The sequence below is a fragment of the Canis aureus genome, chromosome 22, assembly GCF_053574225.1.
Source record: "Canis aureus isolate CA01 chromosome 22, VMU_Caureus_v.1.0, whole genome shotgun sequence".
Lineage (NCBI taxonomy): Eukaryota > Metazoa > Chordata > Mammalia > Carnivora > Canidae > Canis > Canis aureus.
The window spans coordinates 20236576-20261274 of record NC_135632.1 but is presented as its reverse complement, the minus strand read 5'-3'; the positions used below and the strand labels follow the sequence as shown (position 1 = coordinate 20261274).

The 24699-nt window shown below is 40.5% G+C and overlaps 1 long non-coding RNA gene across 37 annotated transcripts in view; it reads right to left on the bottom strand.

Annotated features, from left to right (window-relative positions):
• Positions 1-24699, bottom strand: part of LOC144293854 (uncharacterized) — a 441703-nt gene that overhangs the window by 397233 nt on the left and 19771 nt on the right. For 32 of the 37 annotated variants that reach the window (XR_013361210.1, XR_013361209.1, XR_013361205.1 and 29 more), the window contains exon 4: positions 23438-23856. The exons of the other annotated variants lie outside the window; for them this stretch is intronic. This is a non-coding gene — a long non-coding RNA (uncharacterized LOC144293854). The remainder of the gene's footprint in view (positions 1-23437; positions 23857-24699) is intronic. 37 annotated transcript variants of the gene reach the window in all.

Sequence of the window (24699 nt, the reverse complement as noted above, 5' to 3'; positions counted from 1 at the left end):
ATCCTGTGTTGTATTATTTATAAGAAAATTATAAGAACCATTTCACAATATATGTAAATGAAACCCTCATGCTGTATGCCTTAAACCTATATGTCAATTATTTCTCAATAAAACTGGGGGAAAAAAAAGAAAAGAATATTCTGTCCTTCCTTGACAGTATTTTCTGGCTACAGAAAACACTGCAGCCATGAAGTAACAGAATGATTTCAGTAATGTTTCCATAGCTACCTTGCTTCGAAGTGAGGTTTATTCTGTTTTAAAGTCTACTGACCTATTCACGTTCTTATTTGAAGTATTTTCAATCTAATCTCTTGTCTGCCTATTACTGTCTAACGTTCTTGTGATTCCTATATTTAAGGAAGTCCTCGATGCATAAATATATGGTAAGTAGGCCTTCCAGTTAGACAGAACAACATGATGAATATTTTCTTCTTTTTTTCTATTCTTTTCCCATCTGATGTGTGTTCCTTGTGTCCTGCCCTTGCATCACAAGGAAATGTTCCGAAGATTTTGGAAGGTAAAGGCTGTTTAAGGTGCACTGGTGCCCTCTTGTGGTCATTCTGGCCGTGGGTCCTTCCTGGAAGTCTCTTCCACAGACCTACAATGGTCTTGAAAGAAGTTAATGAAAAAGAATCATTCAAAATCCAATTGCTGATTGTCATAGGTGTCCTTGTGTCCATGTCTTTTGCCCCCTGCAGGTGTGAGGGTCTGTCTAGAAAGATAGGCAGCCTCTCCTGCGTGGTAGCATAACCCTAAGAGTTAAAGAACTCTGCTCTTCCCTCCAAGGCAGAAGCCTCATTACTAATGAATGCTGTTCAAGGGTTAAGCCATGGAAGTGACCAGGGCCACATCTTAGAGGAAGATGGTACACCAAACAACTCTCAGAAAGGCTCCAAAATGAAGGCAACCCACAGAAAGGGGAGACAGGGCTTCATTTCAACAGAACTTAGCCCATCCTCAAAAGAGAAAGCAAGCCTTTTAAAAAAGCTGAAAATATGAAGCTCCAGTGCTGGCTGGAAAATCAATACAAAACAACCAATAAAATTCTAATTGATTCAATGCAACTAATCTTTTTTCAATAAACATGAGAGGGAGTGAATGATATATGGTCCCATCATTGTCCAATAGAACTTTCTGCAATGGTGGAAGGTTCTCTGTTGTGATGTCCAATGCAGTAACCACTAACTACATGGGTTACTGAGCACTTGAAATGTGGCTAGTGCAACTGAGAAGTTGAACTCTATTTCATTTCATTTTAATAAATTTAAATACTAAATGTGGCTAGTGGCCACCATTTTGGATGACACAAGTTGAGGGAAACTGACAAGATCACACAGACAACTACAATATAAGCAGAGTTTATAGTACAGGAAAATACAATGAAAGATCTGGTGGTAAGGATAAGTTAGGATGATCAGAGAAGGTTCCTAAAAGATAAGGAATTTGAGTTACACCTTGAGGAATGTAGCTAAGAATGTACTAAGAATCTCTATCTTACTAGGTATAGATGGTAAAGAATACATTCTGGCTGGCAGGAATAGCATGTGCCTAATCACGGAGGTATGAAACTATAAGTAAATGTCCAAGGAACAGAAGTGTGGAATGTTAGGTACATGTGGCTGGAAAAAATACTAGAAGCATCCATAGAAATAAGGAATCTGAAGCCTTAACTGCCTTGAAGGGCATTTTGGTTAAATTCAATAGTCTGTGGAACCTGTAATAATCTCTCCAGAGGTTAGGTTGGGAAATGAGGGCCTGTTCTAACACTAGGGCTTTGAGGCAAAAGTCACTGAAGGTTAGCTATTGTTATCAAAGTTCTACTTTAGGTTTATTAGCTAATGACTATGTGTGGAGGGATTGCAGGGACCAGGCCTCAAAACCAGTATCAGCAGAGAACCATTGCAACAGTTAGCCCAGTGAGAAAGAAGGAGGCACTTAATCAGGATGAGGGACTTGTTGGGTCCTGGGCCCCCCAGTCTCCTGCATATGCTATATAAGAACTATCTTGCTACTATAACCATAATCAAGCCAATGACTCAGAGCAGCTTCACATCCAAAGACACATGCCATCTAGCAATCAAAAATTAATTTCAAAATACCTGAGTCCTTTCTTGAATTTCTCAAACACATTTGCACTGCCTCCATTCATACCCTGGCACATTGAGGGCCATGGCACTCAAAGAAATTCTTTTTCTTCTCCCACCTACTTCCCTCATTCCCCACAGCTGCTCTCACACGTGCCCCCTAAAATTGCCTAGAAAACTCTTCCATCACTAGCCCCTGGGCTTCCTGTGCTTCCTCCTTCTCTCTTTCCTCTCAGTCCTCCAGCTTTCTCTTATCCCCTAATTTCCATTTTCTGCCCCTCTAAACCCTAAGGAAGTAGTTTCCTCATTGTGTAGGGGAGAGGAAGAAGTAGAGCATGCAAAGCCAAAACAACACCCCCACCATACACACACAAAAGCTTATCCCATACACAAATGAACAGCCTAGAGACTTTTGTAGTTTACTGTCTCCACCCCGCCTCCCTCTGCTTTTTTCAGTTTTTTTCTGGAGTAACTCCAAAGTAGGGGTCTCAGAACAGCAGTGTTGCTTCAGCTGGGAGTTCATCAAAAATGCAAAGTCGTGAGCCCTAGTCCAAACTACTGAATTTCAATCTTAGGGGAAAGGGCCCAGGAAACTGTTTCAATGTGCCTGCCAGGAGACTCTTATCATTAAATTTTAAGAATCAGTGGCCTAACAGATTTGAAAGCCATTAATCTCTTGTACCTGCAGAGGTGCTATCAAGTGACCTTGACTAGATCCATCTGTCCCTTCTAATAAATCTTGGGACTAGGTAATGAGAAGTTTCCCAGACAGAGACATGTCCATATTCACACTTAATCCTCCCTCCCCACAGGAGTCTTGGCTAGGGCAATGTTTCATAACCTCTTGTACATCATGGCTAATAAGGAAAATGAGAGGATTTAGAGGTACATGAGTAAACACAATGTGATCTCTACCAGAGATGCCCAGTTATGAGGACAGTGTACCTCGGGATAAGGAGTCAAGATTTCCCTGTCTGCCTTTAAGGAAGCAAATGTGAGACCATCTCCTAACACTCAAATGTTGGGTTCTGTCCCACCCATCCTGGGGCCCTGAAACACCACAAGTAGAAGCCTAAGTAACTGCCACAGTCTTTCTGGTGGCCATTCTGCCATAAGAAGCACAGTAGAGGGATGAGGTTTACCCATATCACTTTCTGCTTCCAAATCTAGCCTTAGGATCTCAGATTTGTACTTGGTGACTTAATCCTGTTCTATATTATCTGCTAATCTGTTTCCCTATGTCTGCCTCTCAGTAGGAGAATTGGAATGAGCTTTCAAGGTAGTGATGACATCCAATATTGTTTTCCTGACTAAACCTTGGCCTTTGGTTCTCCTGCCCCTTAGCAGACTGCCTGATTCAGTACTTATTCTAGTAAGAACACAGGCAGGACACATTTCTTGATCATTTGTGCATGTGCACGAACCCAGCATGGAAATTATAGCTGTGGTCCACCTAATCCATTCCTGGGTGTCAGGCAGTTCTGCTCCGAAAAGTCCATTTTTGGTGAGTCTGGATTTATCCTCACTTTCTCATCAAGGTATCAACTTCAAACCATTTCGCTATATCTCTCTGATTTCTTCTTCTCCTCTTCCCTCTTTTCTTTCCTTCAGTTATTCTCCCCTTCTATTTTTTTCCACTTTCATATTTTTCTGGCTAAGGAAAAAAAGTCCACTACATTAGGTGATGTACTGGAAAGAGCACCAAACTTGGAATCCAGTTCCCTAGATTAAAGTCTCAATTCTCTAATGATATATCTATAAGATGTAGATAATAATGCTTTTAGCAGAGTTCACAAACAATTGCTAAATAGCTACAATGCTCTAAGCACTGTCCTCAGTATTAGGGATATATTAGTGATCACTAATAATTATATGCCAACAATTGTGAGAAGAATTGCTCTGGAAGATGATACAGAGTGTCATCACAGCATCTAGCATGAAGGTCCATATTTTTCAGGAGGGGGCTTAGAGTTGCCACAAGTGTGTGAGAGAACACTGTAAACTATAAAATCCTATGGAAGTATAAATTATAATTTATATTCTGATCCATTTCTCCTCTCTCTCTCTTTTCCCCATTCCTTTTCTTTCTCTTTTTCCTTTTTTGGAGAGTGCCTCAAATCAATCTTAGGTTCTCAAGCAACGATTGTCATCCATAGATTCAATGCTAGGTACCCAAACTAATACAGTAACTGGTACCCGACCCCATCTATATATTCAATGCAATCCCTATCAAAGTTTCAATTGCATTTTTTAAAGAAGTAGAAAAAAAATGATTCTAAAATTTGTGTGGAATTACAAAAAGACCCTAAAAATCCAAAGCAATCTTGAGGAAGAAGAACAAAGCTGAAGTTATCATACTTCCTGATTTCAACTATACTACAAAGCTATAGTCAGTCATCAACATCATATCATTCTAGCATAAAATCAGACACACGGGCTAATGGAACAGCACTGAGAGCCCAGAAATAGATCCATGCATATACAATCAACTAATATTTGACAAGGGAGCCAAGAATACTCAATATGGATAAAAACAGTCTCTTCAATATATGGCGCTAGGAAAACTGGATAATCACATTCAAAAGAATGAAATTAGACCTCTATTTTACGCCACTAACAAAAAATTAACTCAAAATGGATTCAAGACAAATATGTAAGACCTGAGACTATGAAACTCTTAGAAGAAAGTGTAAAGAAAAATTCTCTGACATTGGTTTCAGCAATGGTTTTTTTTTTGCATATGACACACAAAACACAAGCAATAAAAGCACAAATAAACAAGTAGGACTACATCAAACCTAAAAGCATCTGCAGAGCAAAAGAAATGGTTGATAAACATAATGAAAAGGCAGCCTATAGAATGGGAGAAAATAATTGCAAATCATATCTCTGATAAGGGGGTTAATATCCAAAATATATGAGGAACTCCTACAACTCAATAGCAAAAATCATCACCATCATCATAATCCAATTTTAAAATGGGCAAAGGACCAGAACAGATATTTTTTCAAATAAGACATACAAATGGCGAACAGGTACATGAAAAGGTGCTCAGCATTAGTCATCATCAGGGAAATGCAAATTAAAATCACAGTGAGGTATCACCTTGTACCTATTAGATGGCTATCATCAAAAAGACAAGAATTAACAAATGTTGGCAAAAAGATGGAGAAAATGAAACCCTTGTGTATTGTTAGTGGGACATAAACTAGTATAGCCACTATGGGAAACAGTATGGAGGTTTGGCAAAAACTGTAAATAGAACTACCATATGATCCAGCAATCCCACTTCTGGGGATACATCTGAAGAAAACAAAATCACTATCTCAAAGAGATATCTGCACTCTCATGTTCACTGCAGCATTATTTGCCATAGCCAAGACAGAAAAAACCTGAAGATCCATTGATGGATGACTAAACAAAATATAGTATGTATATACAATGGAATATTATTTGGCCATAAGAAAAGAAATCTCTGTCATTTGCAATGACATAGATGAAACTTGAGAGCTTTGTGCTAAATGAAATCAGTCGGAGAAAGACAAATGCAGTATGACCTTACTTATATGTGAAATCCAGAAAAGCCAAACTTACAGAAGTAGAGAATAGAATGGTTGTTGTCAGTGCTGGGTGGTGTGGGTGGGGGTTAAAGGGAAGAGATGTTGGTCAAAGGGTAAAAACTTCTAGTTATAAAATGAATAAATCCTGAGGATCTCATGTATAACTTGGTAACTATAATTAATAGTAGTGTACTATATGTTTGAAAGTTGGTAAGAGATCTTAAAAGTTCTCACCACACACACATACACACACACACACACACACAAAAGACAACTATGTGATGTGATAGATGTGTTAACTAACCCTATTGTGGTAACCATTTCACAATATATATGTAAATCAAGTCATCGTGTCATATACCTTAAACTTACACAATGTTATGTGTCAATTATATCTCAAAGCTGGAAAAATCAAATAAATAGAACCACTAGACCTTTATATAATCAGAAAAACTCAGTAAATATTTAGGAAGACTGGGATGGAACACAGGGTGTGGAAATAAAGATGAATCTTTTTTAAATAAGATAAGCATTTATTCAGAGTCTATTGAATATCCATGCTTGCTAGATGCAGTGTCAGATACTGAAGACACAGTGAAAAAAGACATGTGCCCTGCTAGTTACCCTGAAGATACAAATGTAGTGATCCAAAGGGGCACCTGTACCCCAATGTTTATAGCAGCAATGTCCACAATAGCCAAACTATGAAAAGAGCCCAGATGTCCATCGATAGATGAATGGATAAAGAAGATACACACACACACACACACACACACACACACACACACACAATGGAGTATTACTCAGCCATCAGAAAGGATGAAATCTTAGCATTTATGTCAACATGGATGGAACTGGAGTGAAAGTCAATCAGAGAAAGTCAATTATCATATGGTTTCACTCATGTGAGGAAGATAAGAAACAGTGAAGAGGGTCATAGAGAAGGGAGGGAAAACGGAATGGGAAGAAATCAGAAAGAGAGACAAATAATGAGAAAGTTAACTCTGGGAAAGAAATTAAACGTTGCTGGAGGGGAGGTGGAGTAACTGGGTGATGAGCATTAAGGAGGGCACTTGATATAATGAGCACTGGGTGTTACATGGCAACTGATAAATTACTGAACTCTACATCTGAAACTAATGATGTTCTTTATGTTGGCTAATTGAATTTAAATAATAAAAAAAGACATGTGCCTACCCTCAAGGAGCTCACATCTGGAGGGGAGATAGCCAAGCCCATAGCACACTGTGACAAGTGCTTTGACATGGGAAGGACTGAGGAGAGTATAAATGAGAGGCTCCTAAACCAGCTTGGAAAAGTCAAAGGAAGCTTTGCAGAGGAGGCAAGGTCTGAGCTAGGTCCAGAAGGACAGGTAGGAATTAGCCAGCTGGTCAAACTGAGGGAAATACATATCACCTGAAATCAAACACAAACATAACCACAGAGCATGAAAAGTCTTTAGGGAAATATAGGGAGAGCATTTAAAATATTCCTAAAACCAGAATGTCTTCTCTCCCCCGAAAAGCCACAGAGGGAGAACACAAGATGGCACTGGTGCGATGGGATTGCATAAAACAGGGAAGACTTAAAACATCTGACAGAAACTGCAAATCTAATAGAAGTCGACAAGATATGGGTGCTCACTTGCCTCTTGGGGTGGGGATTGGGGAGAGTCAAGTGACACAACCTTCCTGGAAGACAAGGCAGCATTATGTATTGAAAGCCTCAAAAATGTCCATGGTTTTTGACCCAGTAACTCAACCTTTAGAAATTGATCCTAAGTGAAGATTTTCATACAAGGATGTTTATAATGGCATTATTTTCAAATGGTGAGGAACTGGAAACAAGCCAAGTAATGGTTAGATGAACTGTGGCACAGTGAAAAAGCAGATGGCAATTATAATCGTACTCTTAAACAGCACTTAATGATAAGGAAAATGCTCTGGATAGAATTTCAAGTGCAAAAAAAAATAGGATACAAAACTGCATGTACAGCATGATTCATTTTATTAAAAATGTATCTATATATGTATATGTGTGTATGCAAAGAAAAAAGATTGGAAGGAAAAATATCAAAATATCAAGTGGTGGCATTACAAGCAGTTTTTATTTGATTCTTTAAGCTTTTCTTTATAACCCAAATTTTCATCCTATGTATGCCCTGCTATTATTAGAGAAAAATAACAGACATTATAAAAGAAAATGTTAACAGAGGCTATCTCTAGAAAATAAGGTTGGAGTTGACTTTTGAAATTCTTCATGCTATCCAAAATATTTTCCCAACATTTCATGCTATGACTAGTGATGACTCTTTACAAGAAACCATTGAAGAGCCTTTTTTTTACTAGGAACCCAGAATGCTTAGGGAACAAGCTGCTATTTTAAGAGATTAGTGATTAACTCACCTGCTGAGAACAGGTGTCAGCTTAGCAGAGAATGACATGGTCGATCTCTCCCCTACCCCCAGCACCAGAGGACCTCCTATTGCCCTTCCACCTTTTCTTCCCCCTGCATCTACCTTTGAGAATGGGAAGTCGGCAGGGCTTTTGACCTTGATCTGTAATTTGCAGGTTTAACTTTCTTATGCCTTTTCTCAGTAACCTGGCATTAAGAAAGTTTGCAGGTGGCAGGGCAAGGCCAGCCCATTAAGCTTAGCAGGTACTCCTGGGAGTGCTGGGAGGGGAGATCCCACATAAAGGAGATCTTCTGATATAAGCACTCAAATCTCTTTGTGTAAAGATCTCTTCTCTCGTTCTTCAGTCAATTAACTAACAACAATTTTTCAGCAAGCACATTCCTGGCAAGTAAGTATTTGGATGTTGGATCACTACCTCTATCTTTCCTTCTCCTCCATGTATTAGTTGGGCTCTATGGGTCTTGAAAAGCGTTCTTTTGTTGGAGGAGACAGAAGCTACACTCAGTGTCATTCTCCTGTGGTCTTTAATCATCTACAAACATTGCACTATATTTCCCAAACAGGAGGCCCTACACCTTCCATGCTCTACTTGCCCCAAACAAAGCTTTTAAAAAAACTTTTACTTGTCTTTAGGCTTGGTTTTTTTTGTTTTGTTTTTTTTTTTACCACAAGCTTTGGCTTGTTCTGAGCTTTAGCCTTCCTGACCCTCTTCTCACCAGTATGACAGGCCTGGGCCAGGCATTAGTTCCCACTGCACCCTATCTCCATGGGATTATGTTTACCTCACTGTGTAAAAATGTTGAATATATTTTGTTTCTCAGATTCTGTACCTGATCCATAGTGTACGCATCTCAAAGCCTATAGACACTGCTTCTAACCCATTTACTGGATGCTTCCACCTGAAAATGTCTCTGTTTTCATATTTCTTTTGTGCTATGTGGTTATCCTCCATAATACCTGGTTTCATGATTTCATTTCTCCCCACTCCTTCCAGTTTTGGGTGGAATCTCTCAATTAGGTAGGTGTTTCCTGTCAAACAAGTCTTCCCAGATTTATGCAGCACACTCAGTAATCTCTGCCAGAGGGGCTGGTATCAAAAGCCACAATCTAAAAACCAAAAGACTGCTAGTTAACAGTGAGAGTAGCCAATACTTCAATTTTCATTCCTCATTAATCTTCACAAGTGGCAACCTTTAAAATGGAGGGTGACATGTTTATAGCTTCTGCCCACCTCTACTCTTAGCCTTCCACGTATTTTATAAGGGCCTTCAAAGCCAATAAAGATATATATGTGGTAGGGTTCTTTTACTGCCAGCGTGCACTCCTTCATATATAAATCTATAGGTGTGACTATTGATCAATAGTACTGATATATACTGGTGGGTGTCAACCACATCCTGCGTGCCTGTGTGCTCCAGCCTGACAATTCACCCCTGCACCCTGTGTAAGCCAACAGGGTTCCCCTGAAGGGAGTTGGTCACCAACTACATGACTCACCTCTTCCTAACCGGGTGGGAACAGCCTTGCTGGCCCCTGTTCCTGCCAGTGCCCGCCACTGCTGTGCTCTCTTGCTGTTGATGAGCTTGGGGCTGCCAGGCAGAGCACAAAGCTGCACCCTAGGCCCCAGATCTCCTCTGCAGAGATGGGGGAGACCCAACCAAGCCTTTCACCTCTCTGCAAGCAGATAGAACCCACTATGCTTGCAGCATGTACTACTTGCTTAGTCAGGAAGCTACACATGGCTCACCCTGCAACAATTCTCTTGGCTTTCAGACTTTTCTGTGTCCTTTGTGGCTCTCCCTATCAAAATGTGCTTGTTCACCAGCTCATTCCCTAGAAAATCCTTTCATAGTTCCCTTAAAAAAACAGCTCTTAAAAAAAAAACAGCTCTTATTGTATGTCAACTATACCTCAATAATTAAAAAAAAGAAAGAAAACCGCTCTTAAATCAGCTGAATCAGAGCAAATCAACTGCATTTCACTGTTAATAATGATTAACTCTAGCAACTTCCCAACTTCAAATGTTTAAGAAGCAGCAAACTGAAAATACAGGTACAGCTTACACACAGAATGGTTATGATTTTCCTCACACCTCTTCCCATTCATACCCATTTGCTGGGTCTCCTGGAACCAGGCACTCAACAGGGGTTTCTGAAATGCTCCCATCCTCACCTAACCCATGTCTTGCTTGTCCTTCAATAGCCTCAAATCTCATCTCTGCAGCTGTGAAACTGTTGCTACAGAAGAGACCTCTGAGACAATCTGGTAAGTCTTATTTTTTATCTGTAACAGGTACAAATTTTCACTCACCCACTCAGATGTGGAAGATGTGATGTTATTACACCATAACTGAACTTAGTGCTTTAAGTGCTCATTTCGGTTTCATCTTGCCAATGCAGAGTAATTAATTCACCTTCAGGTTTTTTGTCTTGGGTCATTTTGGGTTAATATTCAACCAGTTCAGGATTCTCTCTCTGTTCTCATCCTCCAACACCCACACACAATCTAAGGTTAGGTGGGATGTGAGGTACAGTTTAGGTTCCATCTTGGCAACTGGAATGAGGAAATTGAGTGTTATAATCCTCTCTCCAGGGCAGCCTGGGTAGCTCAGCGGTTTAGCACTGCTTTCAGCCCAGGGCCTGATCCTGGAGACCCAGGATCGAGTCCCTCATCAGGCTCCCTACATGGAGCCTGCTTCTCCCTCCACCTGTGTCTCTGCCTCTCTCTCTTTGTCATGAATAAATAAAATAAAATATTTTTTTAAAAAAAAAAGATTGATAAGCCTCTCTCCATGCTAGTTTCTGCTGAGATACCTAGCTTCTTGCTTGATCCTTATTGCCAGGTACTGGTGTCCATTATTGCTATCAAGCCTCCAAAGTCAATGGGCTGCATTCTCCTTAGCCAGGCATACAAGATTTAGCAAATAAAAATATAGGAGACAGATTAAATTTGAAGTTCAGATAAACAACAAATGATGGGGGGAGGGGAGGTGTTGTCCAACCAACCATCAGCCTTCTCTCAGTATTTTGTCATAAAAGAGAAGTAGAGACACCAAGACTTCCAGGCCTCTCCATTGGAGGTAAGCCTTGACACAGCTCATTTCTCTTGCTATGTAGTTTGAAAGAAAGAGAAAGCCACCCCATGTGTATGGCATTCAAACACATTATGACCTCTAGGAAGCAAGAGCCCATACCCTGGAATCCAGTCAGATTAGAAGTTCCTCTTCATGTCCAGTTTGGGATGATGAAAAAGTTTTGGAGATGAATAGTAGTGATGATTTCACAACAATGCAAATGCACTTAATACTTCTAAGCTGAACATCTAAAACAGTTAAAATGGCAAAATTTTATGTTGTGCATATTTTACCATTATTTTTAGAAGTCCCTTCTCATGGAGAGAAGGGGAAGTAGGAAAAAGACAAGGACTGCCCTCCCAAATCATGGATTAAAAACTAGGGATGCATTCATTTCCTTTGCCTTCTAGCAGTCCCCTCCTCTATGCTTTGGTTTACCCCTCAGCTGGAGGTAAGACTGCTGCCCCCAGTCTGACCTCACAACCATCTGTAACAACTTTGTTGGAAGAGAGTCAGCTGCTGCCAGGAGCTCTCCTAGAAATTGAGGAAGTCCCTCCTCAAAGTTCCAGCAAACCGCTCCTCACACTTCATTGGCTCAAATTGGGTCTCATGCCCATTTATTACTCAATCTCTGACAAAGGGGATGAGAGAGTCCCATTAGACCAATGAGACCCAGACTTGGAACTGAGCAAAGATCAAGCTTCCCTTGAGCAGTAAATTGTGGGAGAGTAGGTGAGGAGAAAAGGGTTCTTACCTAACAGTGGGCCCATTGGGAATGGGATGGGGGAAATGGATAGACAATCTAGCATCCACCAGATGTGGACTGGGTAGAGCAGAACTGCACTGTCTGGTACTTACCTGGGTATTCCCAAAGCCTTAAGAGGCAAGAAGCTGAGCTTCAAAAGCCAAGTACTCTATTCTGTAACACCTCCCATGCCTGCCCACCCTACCTCTGCCACAAAAGTAAAAGTCTTAGGGATGCCTGGGTGGCTCAACAGTTGAGTGTCTGCTCTAGGCTCAGGGCATGATCCCAGGGTCCTGGGATAGAGTCCCATATCAGGCTCCCTCCATGGAGCCTGCTCCTCCTTCTGCTTATGTCTCTGTCTCTTGCTCTGTGTCTCTTATGAATAAATAAATCTTGAAAAAAATAATAAAAGTCTTAGGTAAATTGTATTCAAGTGATTGGTGTGACATCTGCATGGCTAAACCCTCAGGCACTCTAGCCCTGCTCATTGTACCCCATCCCTACCGCAGCCACCATTAAGCCTGTTTTGCTCTGGGATCCTTGATGTTTCCCAACAATACTCCCTGCAGGACTGATGCCTTCTATGTCCTCGAACAGGAACTCCAGTTATACAGTGTGGCTAGTAGAGGAAACTCTTTTTAACTCTAATAATGTAAACATGCAATTGGATTGATTAGATAGTTCTTAAAGATGTGGAATGAGGCATGAGACAAAATTACCTGGATTGGGGAGAGACTTAAAATGAATATAGGAAACGCAAAATCTTACCACTCACTACAAAGCAGTAGAAAAAACTGAAAATGAAAGTAGAATTCAGTATATAGTGTTCTTTCAAGTCTGGGAGTCCAAAATAAAGAAGTTTTATAAGAAGTTTTGAAAAGCCAGATAAAATTGTACAAGCTCATCTAATCCAACAGAGATTCTTTCTAAAATTAGAAGTGAAAAGGGTGGCTTCCCTAGGGGAAGGATGGAACCTTTCTAATAATATTTGAGTGTAAGTTCACAGGTGCAGAAATGGAAGGAGGTCTGGAAAAGGTAGTTAAAAATCAACATGCTGTGCAACAAACAAAACAGATGTGAAGGAACATTTGTCTGAGGACTTTGTACCCTACTCCCTCCAGTAAATATGCCACACATCATTTGGATACTTTTTAATGCTTAAAAGTCCATAATTTTTAAAGTGTGTATATGACATGGTAATGTGCATTTATTTATTTGGTAAAGTATGTTAATCACTTATTCAACAAATATTTTCTAAGCACCTAGTATGTACTAGAAACAGCCTTGATATGTGTATCTCTTATATCAATGTGGTCTTATAAATGTTAAGAACCATCTGAAGTAAAAATATCTTTTTCCACACTTTTTAAATATATTTACACCGAAGAATTACAATTAGTTTTACCTGCTTCTTTAATTGTGCATTGAAAAATTGGACATTAAATTGTTTCTAAATTAATTTCAAGGTTTGTAGCAAAACTATAGCTTTTACAGACATCAAAGAAATAGCTTAGAGCTATTGTAAAATAATAAGCAAATACACTAAACTAGGAAAAGAATATGGCCATTGTGAGTGTTCTTGTTTATTATTAAATATCAGAAGAGGATAAATAATATAAATTACCATATCAGTATTTTTTTTTGAGAGAGAGAGAGAGTGAGGGGGGAGGGACAGAGAGAGAGAGAGAGAATCTTAAGTAGGCTCCACATCCAGCACAGCGCCCAACATGAGGCTCAGTCTCAAGACCCTGAGATCATGACCTGATCCTAAATCAAGAGTTGACTACTTAACCAACTAAGACACCCAGGAGAATTTTTCTTCTTCCTTTTCTTCTTCTTATATATATGTGAGAAGATGGATGTTAACTCTACTTATTGTGGTAATCATTTCAAAGATATGTAAATCAAGCCATCATGCTGCATGCCTTAAACAGTGATATATGTCAATTATTTTTCAATAAAACTGGAAAAAAAATAATTTCTTTGCAAACTATGTAAGCTAATTTTCATGTGCTATCTAATATATACTTATAAATAGAAATTTGCTACATTTTACTGTGCTTTGTAACCTTTCATAAATTGAGTTTTTCATTTTCAAATTTAATCAATTCAAATTATTTATGGCTATAATTGTGTTGAGTAAGAAAGTGATTGAAGTTAAGATTTTGAAAAGCTGGCCATAAATTGAGCAACATTAGTTTTAAATAGAACTATTCCAATGTGGATTTTATTATTCAGCCATATGAATAGTACTGATAGAAATTATCCATGGTGAGCATAATCGTTTTTATTTAATTGAGTTTTACCTTTGTCGATACACACTCCAGTTTAAATACACCTATAAAAAATACTATTCTCTGGATGGCTGTGGTGCAATCATGCAATCTTTATGCAATGTCAAGCCAGGAAAAACAGTGTAGAATATTTAATGTATGAAGTTTGGGGTGGATATTTGCAACCCAAATAAAATTGTGTTTACTGGGGTCTTGTTGGCAACAAACAAATTTCACTACTACCCCTATATGTTTAAACATATAGAAACATATAGAAACAGATATAGATATAGATTTATATTTATAACTATATATTATTCTGGGACTATACCATTCTGGGAATGCAGTCTAGCAGGATGCCAAATACAGGGAGCAAAAGCCCCAACCCCAGTATCCTTGGAAAAGAGAAAATCTCAATCTGATGGAGGCTGTTGTTGGATTACTTAAGGATTCAGTTTTATCCTTATTTTGACATGTGTTAATAAGTGATGAAAGGAGATAAAGATCTGTCTAATATAAAAGTTCTGTGCACTTTCTGCCATACGCTGCCTTGGCTACATGTGACCAGGAACTTGGTCCAGGTCACAGGCAACATGGATTTGGGGTCCATTCTTCCTACTTGCCCACCCCCAGTAATCCTTGACCCAATTTGGACATTGTGTCTTGGTAAGTAGCATTTCTATCTTTCCCCTTTATTATATGTCCCTCCTACTCTCCATAACTTTCAAATCATCTTCTGCCCCACTCCTCTAATTATATTTAATTCAGTGGAAAGTTAGCCTTTCTCATTTAACATTTCATTGGCAGTGGGGTATAGCAGAAAGAGTACAAACTGGCTTTTTATCATGAGAGACATCTGGATTGGAACTTCAGTGCATCCCACTTAATTTGGGGCAACTATAACTTCCTAATGTAGTCATTGACAAAATGGACATGATGATGATGATGACTATAATGATGATGATGATAAATGGGAATGATAATATCACCAGCCAGTGGTATAAAGGAGACCCCATAATCCAGTAACACTGGCTCTCAAACTTATTCTTTGATACCATGTTCCTGTGTCACCAGATGAAACAGGGAGACTTGCCAGTTTATTGCTTGCCTCATAAGTTTGTATATGGTGATTTCTGACACATAGTTTTTGGGATTTTTTTAAAAAATATTTATTTATTTTAGAGAGAGAGGGGGGAGGGAAAGAAAACATGCAGGGAAGGGGAGAGGGAGAGGGAGAGAGAAAGCCAAGCAGATTTGGACTGAGTGTGGAGCCCCACATGGGGCTCAATCTTACCACTCTAAAACCATGAGTCCAACATTTAACCCACTTCACCATCCAGATGCCTTCATAGTTTTTTTAATATTAAAAAATGAAACCAGAAAAAGATAAATATTTAATAGATTTCAGAATTAGAAAGTCTTTTCAAAGCATAAAGCATTGGAAGAAACAAAAAGTAAATTGCTTTTATATAATTTCTGCCCTAGTAAAGCTAATATTCTAGCTTTTCTCATTTCTGTATTCTTCCAGGTAAACTCTAGAATAATTTTGTTATCATCCCCCTGAATAATACCATCAATACTTTGTCCAGGATCATGTTGAAGTAGCACCGGGAAGCCTTGGTGGCTCAGCAGTTGAGCGTCTGCCTTTGGCTCAGGGCGTGATCCCAGAGTCCTGGAATTGAGTCCCATGTCGGGATCCCTGCATGGAGCCTGCTTCTCCTTCTTCCTCCTATGTCTCTGCCTCTCTCTGTGTGTCTCTCATAAATAAAAAAAGAAAGAAAAAAAAAGTTAAGTAGCACCATGATCAAAGCTGAAGCCAAGACCTTTACAGCAAAGTAAAGGTTTTTCCAGGAATCCCTAGCAAGTCTCTGCTCACATAGCAGAACCCAAAATTGTCACAGAAATGACCACCCTTCTTAGCAAAGGAGGCTATAAAAGCCTCCAGCTTCTAGAATGGAGGTGGGAGAAGGGATATGAGAATGGATGTTGAGTGAGCTCACCGCAGGATCTGCCATAAAGTCACCATGAAAGAGGACACAGAAGTAGAAGCTGCAAGAGCTATTTCCCTGAGCACCTGGGCAAGACCAGACACAAAGATTATCGCTGTGGGATGCAGACAATATGGCGCACACTGGTGAAAAGGCCACTCTGTCCCTATTTGCTGCAGACAGCCAAGCAGGTTCAATACTCTGAGGAGTATTGCTCCCAATACTCTGGGAGCAGCCACTAGGCAGAGTAACTGTTCCCTACAAATAGGGGGCAGCCAGGAGAGCAGTGGTCTTATGATAGGCCTCTCTCAAATGCCTGTGGGTATTGCATCTTTGGGCAAATTCTGCTGTCTGCCTATCCAACAGACATGTCTCCTTCTTCATTGCTAACAGAATCACAGTTTTGTTCTGTCAGCCATGTTACTAGTCATGGATGAATGAATTCATCCCAGCCATGGATGAATCATGTTTGATCAAAACCCATCACCCAGGGACGCCTGGGTGTCTCAGCTGTTGAGCATCTGCCTTGGGCTCAGGGTGTGATCCCCGGGTCAAGGCTTGAGTCCGGCATCGGGCTCCTTGTGGGGAGGCTGAGTCTCCCTCTGCCTGAGTTTCTGTCTCTCATGAATAAATAAATAAAATTAAAAAAAAAAAAACCCATCATGCAATTGCAGTCCCCCTGGACAGTGATTGGTCTAGAGGTGGGCAATCTGATCCAGCTTTGGACAATGAGATGTAAGGGGAAGTCTGCTTGGGGTGGTTCTAGAAAAATGTATCTTGCCAGATTAAAAAAAGAAAAAATATACACCATCCCTTTTGTCCCTGCTCCTTCCTCCTGACTTGAACATGGTTATGTGTGGACGTTATGCTTAGAGCTATGGTTTTTCTGACTTGCATCCACAAGGCAATAGTCTAAGATAAGAGAAATTTTCCCAGATTGGCAATGGAAACATAGAGCTTAGGTCCTTGACGATTTTGAGAGAGCCAGTGTACATCATTCCTGGAACTGCCTACCACTGGAATAATGGTGGGAAACAATTAAATATCTTTATTATTCAAATCACTGTTGGTGGAGTTGTTGTATTACTTGAAACTGACAGGATTTCTGTTACAGCCCTAAAAAAGGAGAACAGAGCAGAGCATTCTGAGTTAGCTTGTTCTAGTGTAAAGACCTGGGAGGCAGAAGATGTCAAGAGAAGCAAATGTGCTAGCAAAATCTGGGCATTAATATGAATGTGCCCTCTTCCTGAGGCAGTGATTCAAGTTATATCTAAAAAGTAATCTGAAAAGAAATGACATTTTTATACAATACAACTTTCCATTTTAGAAAGATAATGTACTTCTCAATTATTTAAATCTCTTCTATGCCTAAATTTTACATTTTTGTCATATGTGTCCCACCCATGTTGTTAGGTTTATTACTAGATATTTTGTGTTTGAGGATGTTGTCTCCCTCAGCATGTTAGGGTTCCCTAGGGCTCTGTCTTCTGCCTTCTTTCCATCCTACAATTGCCCTGGATGATACCTCCTCTCCTGGGCCTTCCCCAACTACGACTACAAGCTGCTCCTTCTCCATTCTGGGAAAATATCCTTAACCTTTTAGGTACATAAACTTTTCCCTGGACTGTTTTTTGGAGGTCATCCAACCCTGATTGACAGGAAAAGGTAACATTTGGAATCCAGTGAGCTTGAGGTTAAAACGTGTCATGTCAGCAATTGCTAAACAACAGTACATCAGATTAGGTCAAGAATTCGTGAAATGTTTGTGCCAAGTGAAATGTCAAAGCACAAAGTGTGTGAAAGAAAAAAATCTCTGTGCCAGTCAAAATGTCATTCTGTCTTGCAACACGTAATTTATTCCTTTCTGTCTTTATCGCGTTCTTGTTTCACACGTATTAATGCTGCCTCTAAGTAATTGAAATTAATACTGGCATTATCAGTGGTTAAGGGCAAAAACTAAAGAGCTAATTTAGAATCATTCAGTCAATTTGGACTCTTTTTGAAAATGGAATTTGTTAATCCAACCTTAAAAATAAGTCCTTACCTGATTGTCCAAAGCATTCCCATTGCAGCCATTATTTGTTCTGTTAATTTTTGTAATATGTAAAAACAAGGCACAGAAGATAGTAAGGAATGAACTTTTTAAAATGCTGATTCTGAGGAATTGCAAACATGATAGAAAATCCTATAGATATGATTACCAGATTAGGTAGCCCTCAACAAATGGAATGCTAGTAGCTTGTTGAGTTGTGAGGCAAACCTCCATGTTTGTCGCCATTTTCCTACTGGTTTTAATTCCTGAACTGGCAAAGCTTCCCAGAACATGGCTTCTCTCCATGCCATTGCTTTCTCGGATAGCAGCTTTCTGTTGCAGAGTCATGGCCAAACAGTGAGGAATAGGTCCTGCTCTTGATGCCACAGCTGCCCGTTTAATAAACCAAAATGTTTCTCTGTAGGCATCAGGGCCAGGACTAGCGTGAGGCAATGGAGGTGCCCAGAGCACAGGACTCCAGGAGACCCCCATTCTCAGTGCTGCCCTGCACTTACATGGCCCTGAGGTGAATGCTTCCTTAAATATTGTGTCTTGGGCACCACACTTGCCTCACCACCATCCTGGCCCTGGTAGGGCCTTATTGTTGCCTTTGAAATTGAAGGAAAGGACATGGGACTAAAGAACAACTCTGTAAGTCTTCTGACAATGATAACTGAGTTCTTACCCAGTTATATTAATTCCACATATTAGAAATTGAACAGTATGAACTTGAAGAGTCATAAGAAGCCTGTATTGCTAAGATAAGAGAAAATTCTCAACAAGAGAGTCCAATTAATGGCTCAGAATGGGCCCAACCGAGTGACAGGACCCTGTGGGACCACCATGTTCCAGGGTTTGGGTCTCAGTTTTTCAGATTTGGAGCTCCACTTTATCAGCACAAAGAGACATAGTCAGTCAGACTGAGGAAAACTGACAAGAGAATTACAAATAATCCAGAAATCCAATTCACTAAGAGTTGTAGATATTTTCCAGTGACAATACCCTAGTATCCAATGTTCAGGACACTCCTCCCTAGAGTCAGGGGATGTGGAACAAAGTGTTAATAATCAGACAGCTGCAAATGATCATGGAAAGAGAACACAGTGGGGTTTGGGGGGGCTATCAATGACAGGAATATTTCATCCAGGGCAGGGGAAAGTCCTGCCTCTAGCCGGAATAGTCTGTGTTATCTCTTCTCTCCATAAATATAAATTGTGCATCTACTATGTGCCCAGCAAACTCTGTCATCTCTACCTTTAAAATGAATTCTAAATCCAGAACTTCCTGCCATCTCCACAGTAACCGTCTAAGTCAAGCTCCATCTTCCTGGACCTGGGTTAATGGAACAGGTCCCCAACTGGTCTCCCAGAGTCCACCCTCTCCCAGATATAGTCCATTCTTCATCCAACTGTTGGGTTGCTCCCTTTAAAATGTGAGTCAGATCATGATGTACCTCAGCTCAAAACCCTCTATTGACTTTCTACATGTTGGAATAAAACTCCAAATCCCTTTCTTGAACTGCAAGACCTATGTGGTCTCACCACAGCTCTCTGTTATTTCCCACCACTGCTCACCTCATCCATTCCACTTACTACAGAAGCTTCTCTCCTTTTTAAAAAAGATTTTATTTATTTATTCATGAGAAACACAGGGGACTGGGGGCAGAGACATAGGCAGAGGGAGAAGCAGGTTCCATGCAGGAAGCTCAATATGGGACTTGATTCTGGGACTCCAGGGTCAGGCCCTGAGCCAAAGGCAGATGCTCAACCGCTGAGCCACCCAGGCATCTCCTGCTCCTGGGACACTTCATGAACACCTTTGCCTCAGGACCTCTGCACACACCTCTGCTACCTGAATATAATCCCAGATATCTGCATGGCACACTGTGCTCAATATTTCAATGTCTATGCTTAACTATCACCTTATTGTGAAGCTTCCATGAGTACCCTATCTCAAACAGATAAAGTGATCCTTCCATAACTTTCTGTCCCCCTACCCTGAAGAATCCTTAACCATCTGTCAAGTTTTCTGTCTTTCCCCAGTAGAAGGTAAACTCCATGAATTTTACCTGTTTTCTTTATTGTTCTAGTTCCTAGAACATTACCTAGAACATGATAAATACTCCATATATATTTGCTGAATTAAGGGTGAATACAGGGGATCCCTGGATGGTTCAGCAGTTTAGTGCCTGCCTTCAGCCCAGGGCATGGTCCTGGACTCCCGGGATCGAGTCCCACATCAGGCTCCCTGCATGGAGCCTGCTTCTCTCTGCCTATGTCTATGCCTCGCTTACTTTCTCTGTGTCTCTCATGAATAAATGAATGAATGAATGAATGAATAAATAAATAAATAATAAATAAATGGTGAATACATGTAGGTTATGTTATAATTCTGGTGACTAGAAATGAGTATTGTTTGGTGGCTTGGGCCATCACTCTGGCCTCTATGAAATAGTTTTTTGGGACACTTGATCTCCCTTTGTTTTTTTTTTTCCTCGGTTTTTTTTTTTTTTAACATTTCAGAATATATAGTAGGTCACTGGCATGTTTATGATTATCTGATTTTTTTTTTTTTTTTTTTTAGTTGCTAACTTTGACATCAGTTGAGTTATGATGGGTGAGTGAAAGGCAGCCAGTCAGCAGGGTCCATAGGCATATCAGAAAACACAGCTGACATGTCTAGCACATATGTAAATCATATCAATCTTATACCTTAGTTTACATAAGTGGGATATTGCTTTAGATTATTGTCCATCTTCTTCAGTGTGGCTTCTTCTCTACCTTTAGTGGTAGAGTTTGTTCTGCCAGTCTTTTGGGGATTGTTTTGTTTTGTTTTTTCTGATTTCTAGGATATCTAGGATGATTTGATCCTTATCTAGTTGTATTCATGGGAGGTGGTGAGTCTAGGGTCTTCCTACTCTACCACCACTTTCCCCTCCTACAATATCCCTTTGCTTGCTCCATGTCCAGTATGGAGCCCAATGTGGGGCTTGAACTCATGACCCTGAAATCAAGACCTGGGTTGAGATCAAGTGTCAGATGCCTAACTGACTGAGACACTCAGGTGCTGCCCCTCCCTTTGCTTTTTGTTGGACTCGGTAAGGTGATAGGAAAAAGGAGAGAGATGCACAGATGATCTGACACATGTGTAAGTGAAAACATTAGCTACTGTTCCCTGTGCAATTCGAATGTGCCAGATCATCTGTGCATCTCTCTCCTTTAATCCTCATGACAGCCCTACAACAAGCCCCAAGAATCAGAGATTGTTATCCTCCAATTGTTTCCACAAATGAAAAAAGTAAGGCTCATAAAGTCTAATTAAGTAGCTCAGGGCAGCACAACAATATGGATGCAGTACCCAGACTTGGCTCTTCTAACCCCAGACCCAGACTCTTTTCTGTGTCTGTGTCATACCTCTCCAACTGCCTCACCTGCAAGCCTTAGTCCACAACCACCACAAGTTGCAAGTGAGATGGACCAGGAAGTCTTATGGCTCAACATTTGTTGTTTGAGCATAAGGCAGAAGCCTGACCCAGAGACTGGATGCTTCAGTCTCCTGAGAGAATAAGCATCTTTTCACTCTTATAGGTTAGTGTTGCTTTGGGGCATTGAAAACCAACATGAAGAGTCACGTCTAATAGCTACAGCCTATTGGGGTTTGTTTACTTCAGGGGTAACCTTAGTGGCCTGCCCCAGCTGCTACCTTCCTGTAGCAGAATACCCTTGGAGAATCCTGTAGCTTGGCCAGGGGACTTCTTGGCCATTTACCACATTGTAACCTGTCCTTCATCTGGAAAAATGTGAGGCCTGATACCCCATTTCTGGTATTCCCAGAGTGTTCTACTCCAAGTCCAGGGTTTTCTAATCCCAGGAAGCAATTTATACAAGTGATAAGGGAAGAAAGTAGAGACATGAAAGTTTTCACAAAATTCATTTCTTGCTTCAGATGAGAGAAGTTTGCATGCATTCTGCTTTATAATAGTTCTACTAGAGAGTAGGGGAATCCTACTTCTCAGTGTTTCAAATGAGAAAATTGTAATCGAATGTCATTGCTGTTACTCATCTAGACCAAACCATCCAATAGAAATTTCTGCAATAAAGGAAATATTCTATCTGTGTTTTCCAATTTGTACCCATTAGTCACATATGGATGTTGAATGCTTAAAATGTAGCTAATACAACTGAGGAACAGAATTTTAAATTTTATTTAATTTCCATTCATTTGAATTTCAATTTAAGCCATCTGTGGCTAGTGACTACTGTATTGAACTGCACAGATCTAGGCTATAAAACAAAAGGCCAAGCCTCCTCACCCCTTTGAACACAATGACCAAGTTTGCCCATAGAACCTTGCCATGAAGAGCTTGCTTCATCAGTTCCTCCTAAGAAAGGAGGGTCTCCACTGCTCACATCTTCTGGACAAAAAAAATAAGTAAACCAGAAAGATCATGTAACCATATTCTACTACTGCCACAAATTACCATCAACTTGGAAGGTTAGAACCCATATTTACTGTCTCACACTTTACGTCAGAAGTCCAGGTACAGCGTAGGTCAACAGGTTTCTCTGTTCAGGGTCTCACCAGGCCCAAGTTTAAGTGTGGGCGGGGCTGCATTCCTTTCTGGAGGCTTTGAGGAAGAATCTGTTCATTCAGACTGTTGGCAGAATTCAGTTCCTTGCTCTTGTAGGAGTGAGGTCTCTGCTTGCTTGCTAATTGTCAGCAGGGGGGTAACCCTTAGCTCCAAAAGGCCTCTCTCTGCATATGTCCTCCCCCCACCCAGCTCAGTTCCAACAGCAGCACATCAAATCCATCTCATACTCAGAATCTCTCTGCCTTCCTCTTCTGCCCTCAGCTTTGAAGGGCTTACACAATTACACTGGATCCACTCACATAATCTTCCTATTTTATGGTCAGTTGATTAGTGACCTTAATTATATCTGTGAAGCCTCTTTTGTCAATTAATATAGCATAAGCACAAGAGTATTAATAAAGGAGCAAAAGCCATAGGACCAAAATTCTTCCTATCACAACCAGATAGCAGAGAAACCAGTGAGATAATAGCTAGCAGTTATTTGGTGTTTTCTAGAGTAAAAATAAAAAGGACTTACTGGGGGAAAAATATTTTTAAAAAACCACAACAATCTCTTTTGACTATTTTCTCTTAGAAGCCTGGTCATTTGTCTCACTTCACCACCATAAGAAATGGGTCAAGTGGTGGCTATCCCTGATCTCCGTCAAGGATCCCCAGACATTTCAGGTTACGCACCTGGGAGAGTCTAAGTCTTCAGAATAGCTTCCAGTAGAGAAAATAGAGCTGCTACACTGCCTTGAAGGTGCTGTCCCATCACAGCAGAACCTATGAGCAGTTTTGAGCCCTCTTTCTGGTTTAGCCAGTGCTCGGTTAGATATTAAGTCTTGATAAGAATTGGAGGTAGTTAATTAATGAACAAACCTTACATTCAGTCTAAACTACTCAGCTCCCGTTTAGCAAATTCCAGTAAGAAAATGAAGCGAATGGAAAAACACTTCCTTCTAATTAGGTGAAAAGAAACACTGAGTTTTCAAGTCTGAAACAAAGAGCTGCTTTGTGTTTGTCATCCTCCTGGAGAGAAGGAAGAAAGATATCTTTGAGCTAGGAGTTCAGAAAGAGAGAGAGCGTGAGCTGAGGGAGGACCAGTCTGTCACCTGAAAGAGAGCAAATGAAGGATAAGCTGCTACATTTTCTAAGAGTAAGCACCCCAGTCCAGCAAGTTCCCATGAGAATTCATTGGGGGCCACAATGTTGAGAACCTGTAGAACCAAGGCTTGGATGGTGAGGTCACTAGGACTACTCAAAGCTGTCTGGTTGGTACTTAGCCCAGGTTTATCAGTTCTACCTTCTTTTCTTGCGGCCGGCTAATGCTGAAGCACAAAAGAACCTTACAGCCATATTGTATTCCTTTCCAGCTCCAGCCAGAGGCCTCTCATTGCTGACTAGACCATAAGGATGGGCAGTACCTGGCCTTGGACACCACCTGGTACCCTCTCTGTAGGGGCTTAGAAATCTCTTCTGCTGGAGGCCCACACAAGCTCTCTAGACTAGTTCATGATGCCTTATGACCTCTCCACTACTGGCATGGTTTATGCCCACTCAGAAAGTCAGTTCCTCTTATGACCTGTCTTTCCCTGGTACCATCACCTCCATCTTCCCCTTGGCTCAGCTTCTTATGTTTCCCTTCATACAACCCAACCCTTTATGCTGGCCTCTAGAGCCCTGATTCACTGAGAATTCCTTTCTCTACAATGTAAGAGCCCACTGGGCTCCTATCTCCTCCTGCCTTAACTGAAGCATGACCCTTGTTGAAGGACCCTGCCTTTCCTGCAGCCTCCTGGGACTAAGGATGCTTATTCTTCCATTCTTCACACACCCCAGAGCTATGGGAAAGGTGGCCTACTTACTCTTCTAGCCCCACATTACCACATCCAAACCCTTATTCTTCATTCAGTTATAAAAACTGTCCACCCTTTGTTATGCCCATGGTTTTCATC